The sequence below is a fragment of the Gavialis gangeticus genome, unplaced genomic scaffold, assembly GCF_001723915.1.
Source record: "Gavialis gangeticus isolate Ggan-Ray unplaced genomic scaffold, GavGan_comp1, whole genome shotgun sequence".
NCBI classification, from domain to species: domain Eukaryota; kingdom Metazoa; phylum Chordata; order Crocodylia; family Gavialidae; genus Gavialis; species Gavialis gangeticus.
The window spans coordinates 144,712,675-144,718,384 of NW_017729032.1; the positions used below are offsets into that span (position 1 = coordinate 144,712,675).

The window sequence follows — 5,710 nt, forward strand, 5'->3', positions numbered from 1 at the left end:
ATTACCGAACTAATACAATAATAACTTTAGATTATTGTTGCCTAGTGTCCTATGTTTTTTAAACTTGATATATAAGCTAGCAAACTAGTACACATTCCAATGAAGTTATATTTGTTTTTGCTTTGGTCAAAAGCTGAACAATATAGCTCTGGGCCCTTAGTGTATTAGTAAACCTTCTAGTTTCTCTTTAACTGGAGAATAATATGTGTTGTATTACATGTGATGATGCACCATACCACCTACTTTCCCCTGATCAAAATCCTAGATCTGACTATGGATGTTGCAATTAGTGTTCACTGACTTACAAAGCCAGAAATTGTGCTCTATGATTTGACAAGGTGTGTACATTTACTGGGAGTCCGTCATGAACATGTTTGTTGTAGAAAGGGTGCATATAATCACTAATGTATACATTCAACACTGAAGAGTCCTGTTGTATTCAGTAGAATCTACTGATATGCTTTGGTTGCTTGTTTGAAGCTCAAATAGCAACATCAAATAATTTGAGAATCATTTTCTAGGTGGCTATTTACTCACTTGTTGTGATCTTTGCATACCATATGTCAAGCAAATTTACAAGCCTTGGGTACTCTTTTCAAAATGCTTTTGTGAAGTTGAAATTTGCTCAATTTCATATTCAGAAAATTCTATTCTTTCAGATTTAGCACCTTAAGCTTATAAATAGAGTCTGAACACACTAACCATATTAACAGAATAGCTATTATAATTCATCATCATTTATGCCCTAACTGAACCCCATTGCTCAGAACAAGGCAAAGAGATTGCAAATTACCCCAAATAACATGGTACTGTGCTGAAGAAAGTAATTGCACATATCTGTGTTCCGCTTTCTGGTAGATACTTGAGGTGGGATACAGAAAAGGGTGTAGGTGCTTAGCTTCCATAGTGAAAATCAGAATCCCAAGTGAAGTGCCTTTGCATGCTTTTACAATGCATGGAGAGAGTTAGATGCCACAGTAAAGGATGCACGACAGCCAGCACGCAGAGCAAGGAGCCACCTTTAGTCAACATGCTGAGTAGGGACCTGTTTCAAATTTGGCAATAAAGAAACACTAAAAGGAGAGAGATGTAATTAGCCATGACAGTGTGAAGTTAGGCAGAGACAAAGAAGTTATAGAATAACTGGCTAACTGAATCAGAGATGCATTACCTTTTGTGAGCCACAGCTCACTTCATCAGATGCTAAGTGTCTTAAATCCTTTTGTACCTTGGGAGAAGTGCTCTAACTACTGACCTATGGGATAAAAAGTGGACTCTACCACCACCATGACAGCAGATAGTGGCTGCCAATGCATTTTTTGTGAAGTTCACTCCAGTAGGATTGTTGTATACATTTTCAGACATTGCCTACTTGATCTAACCCCTTAGAGGAGACAGGGGAAGGTTTCTGGATTCCAGTCAGGCTTAGGCATGAAAGAGATAGCAAGCTGCTTGGCCCTGTCAAGCCTGACATGCTTCTAGGCATGTGCAGAAGCAGGACTTCAGGTGTCTACATGAACTCTGAGGTGGAGGGGGTTCCTTTAATTAGAGTGGCTCCAAGATCTGCTCTAATTAAAGCACCAGCAGCATCACTTGTATTCAGCATCCCATGTTTCAAAATGGTGGCAGGGCCTTTAACTAAAGCTCATTTGAATACACGTGACAGTAGATGTCGCATGTATATAGGTGCCCTCAATGCCTAAATCCTCTTTTTAGGTTCTGGCCCCTTGTCTTTCATCTAATCTTTTCTCAAGAAACTAATAGAATTTTCCAACTGTTCTTTTAACAGGAACTCTGGCAAATCTGCTGAATACACGTCACTGAATAAAGCCTGTATTGCATTGACGACAGCATCAAAGATGGGGAAAATAATTGTAATCAATAAATTAATGAGTAGGCCTTTCACCTTGCAGAACCTAGTGGAGCTGTCTCACATTGCCTCTTGGGCTTACAGACAATAGAAAAACAGAATGGAGAATTTTACCTAAACATTTCATTAACTCACTATTGCTTGCAAAATAAATAGTGCTTTGTATTTTATTTTCCACTGACAGCGTTATCTACATGAAATATATTATGACCTGCTTCTGCCAAACGCAGCTGAATGAATTATTCTGAAGTACTCCTGAGCCTGTCTTTGTCACGGTCTTCTATTTCAGTCCCTGTCACGCACTGTGCCTATCATTCATTATAGTTGATGGATCCAGGGCAAAAAGGTGTCTCTCTTCTTGTTCTCTAGGGGATTTCATCGTAACTGTCTTACCTTCAATCACTGCTAATGGCTCTTCTGGCATAAATTCAGAAAAGGCCTGGTAAGAGACAGTGAAAATATTTCACACTCTCACTTTCATATTTTAATTGCTAATTTTGAAATGGAATACATTGGAGCAGGCCAACATGAAGGACGCAAGGAAATAATTTTGTTGTAATAAGGCATTTAATTAATTATTTTTCCCTGCTTGCTACTTTTCTCCAAATTTAGGAATTTAGTTATACATTGATTTTAGCTCAAAGATGCTCTCATTTTATGGCAAATTTAACACTGAATTGATGACATATTATAGAAGAGAACAAAATCTTAATTACCCTATCTCTTTAGGATACCTTTAGCATTTCTAAATTGACATGTTTGCTTGTGCTGTGGCAGGAGTCAGTCTCCAATCTGTTGTCCCACTGGGATCATAATGTGATTTTGTGACAGCCACAATTTGGGCAGGAGTAAAGTAAGGACAAAACTGAGTGTTCTATGTTTAATAATTTTAACCTTTTGACTGCTCAATTCTCCTGGACATTCTGATGTTCTCTGTATCTTCCAGACTACTTCTATTTGAATAGAAGACACAAGTGGACGAGCAGGAAGGAGTTATGATGTAATTAAATTGCACGGGGAGACAACCTTTAATTAAGAAAGTGAATTATTTAAATTTTAAAGTTGCTTGTTCCTTTTTAGCCTAATGGCTCAGGACGTTATGAGCGTGTCCTGATAAAAGCATCAAGAGTGCATGATCTGGCATCTGTACAGAATTCTAAATAAATGTTGTCTGTGCAGGATGCTCACCTTGCAGTAACTCCTGCTTTTAGTAAGTTACAAAAACTTTGATCTACTTTGTTCTCTCTTATCTCTTTAACTGGGAGAAGACACAGATACTTATCTGCACACCACGGACTGAATGAATCAAAATAATCATATTTGATTCTGTATGCATGAAACTGTATTGCTATTGTCTCAAAAGAGCTGATTTAAGAATGTTTCAAAGATTCTCCAGGAAACTCTATGGCAGATAGATTTTTAACACAGGACTTACTATTTTATAAAAATAAGCATATTTTTAAAAGAACACTAAATTGAGTTTCTTTTTTTAAATGCTGGAATATAACCAGTGCCTAGGGGCATTGTTTTGTTTTTAATCTAATTACATTGGTGAAAATATTTGATTTAAAAAACAAATTACTTTTGGTTCAAATTTCTCTTATTCCTGTCTTTTACAGATGATCTTGGCTTCCTCCTCCTCAGCTTTCTTTGTCTGGGATATTCAAAAGAGCTTAGCATTGGTCTAACTTTGCACTTACTGAAGTCAATGGCTGAGCTCATTTGAAAGTCATTGGTAGAACTCCTGGTGTCCTGGGTGAGATTAGATTAACATGCCCTACTTAATACTGAAGATAAGTGTGGTCTTCATAGGGTTTTTCTTTTCCTAACTAAAATAAAGCTTTCTGATTGTACCTCCACTTTGGAGAAGAGATATCTATGAAGAAACTCATTTGTTTAGATGCTCTGATAATTATTGTTAATATGCAATAGTTGTATAGTGGTTAAAAAGCTGACACATGGGATATTGAGTGGATCTGGACGTTTGTAAGATAGTCAAAACAGGAATTAGGGTGAAATATTACTATTGGAAAATGGTTCTAAAAACTGCATGAACTCAACTGGAAGTTTTAGTTCAGGTCCTAATAAACAAATGCCTACTGCAAGAGATAGGGTCTGTGAACTAGTAGGTCTTTTCCATCTCTAATTTGTATGATGAGTGTGTATCCATCTTGATTGTCATGACCTAGTATTCTCAGGAGAAAATCAGTCTGAATCAACAGGAAGAGAGAGAGATACCATTTCTGGGAATCCAGAGAGGACCTCAGTCTTTGGAACTGGCATTTCACAAACAGACTTCACATCTATTACTGCATATCAGTTTATCACCAAAGTGAAGCCAAATAGAAATTCACAGTTCAATGGAATGGAAGTGAAAAATGGTGGCTTGTGTAAGACCCAAAAGTTTGACCGGGGTGCCAAATTCATGTGGGTCCCCCAGGAACCTTATAAGCTGGATCTGGACCTGGCAGTGGTGGTAGGGTAAGCAGTGGAGGTGGCAGGGCAGGCATTAGTCTAAGGTTAACATTAGCCCTTCCCCTGAATCCCTGGCTCCTCTAAGAGGCCTGTGGGCTGCATCTAGATGCAGGCTATATCTTTGACATCCTTGCTGTACATTATACACACCTCTGTGAGTGCCCTATGTGGCTTCCTGTCCTGAATGTTCCTGAGGCTACCTAAAACTTCACAGTAAATTCTTGTTTTCATCTGGAATAAGGTGCTTATAGAAGGACACTCTTTCTCCCTACGTGAGTCCCTGATACAAATCCCAAATACCTTCAGTTCTCTTTAGCCTCAGTATGTCTCAGATGGTAAATAGTGCACTTCAGTAAAATATATGTCAGAAAAAGTGTACAAAACTTGTATCTTAATGGTCCAGATCCTCAAATGTACCTGAGGAAGAGGATGAGGCATAGATAGCCTTCTGCCATCTTTCAGCTCCCCTTGTTCTGGGGTTGGCCAGGTGCCAGTTTGTCACCTAGAATGAGAAAAAAATAGTCCCAAATTGGCTTAGATTTGGCACATGACAATCTGGAGAAGCTGCTCTACCATCCAAGAACTGCCAGAGCACAATCCTGTCCATTCAATGAAAAAATAAACACAGAAAAATTCCTACAAGTTTTGCTGCATAATAATTAAATCATCTAAAAGCAGATGGACAAGGGAATGAAAGCATTTTGGAAGAACATGAAATACTTTCATTCTGATTTTTATCCTTCTTGGATTTTATCAGTATATGAAATATAAACAAATGCATAAATCTCTTCCTGACGGTAGGAATTTAGAGTTACCATTCTATAACCAGGTTTTTCTCTTATGCATGCATTACAGAGAATTTTCTGCCTCTTGAAAAAAAAAGTGGTTATAACATGCTACTGAAATGGAGGCAGAACTCCCCACTGATATCAATACAGCCTATAATTTGGTCTGCTCTTTAAATCTAAATGATACTATTTTTCTGCAATAACAAATTGTATTAATGCAAAAACTGGAGTAGAAGGTTCATACTAAATTGGGTCTCAGAAGATCTAGGCTTCATTCTTGGCTCTACCACCGACTTCCTACCTCATCTTGGGCAAACCACTTAATACCTTTGGGTATGTCTCTACCAGGGGTGGGCAGTTATTTGAGCCTGAGGGACACAAAGAGAGTTTTGATGAGCTGATGTGGGCTGGGTCAACCTGCTGTACAAAAACTAACCAAAACTCCCTATGGGGTTTTTGATGGGTGGGGAGCAGTGTTCAGGAGGGGGACAAGCATGATCTGTTCCCTGCATGCCCTGTCCTGTGGTGGGGAAGTGGTGGGTGGGGGGGTATGGGGGCTTTGCAGCAGAAGAGTTGC

At 38.6% G+C, this 5,710-nt stretch overlaps 1 long non-coding RNA gene across 1 annotated transcript in view; it reads left to right on the top strand.

The window, feature by feature from the left end:
• The first annotated feature begins 250 nt into the window (after nucleotides 1–250).
• The window catches only part of LOC109303305, a 41,569-nt gene continuing 36,109 nt past the window's right edge, over nucleotides 251–5,710 (top strand). The window contains exons 1-2 of the long non-coding RNA XR_002099049.1: nucleotides 251–338; nucleotides 2,240–2,312. This is a non-coding gene — a long non-coding RNA (uncharacterized LOC109303305). The remainder of the gene's footprint in view (nucleotides 339–2,239; nucleotides 2,313–5,710) is intronic.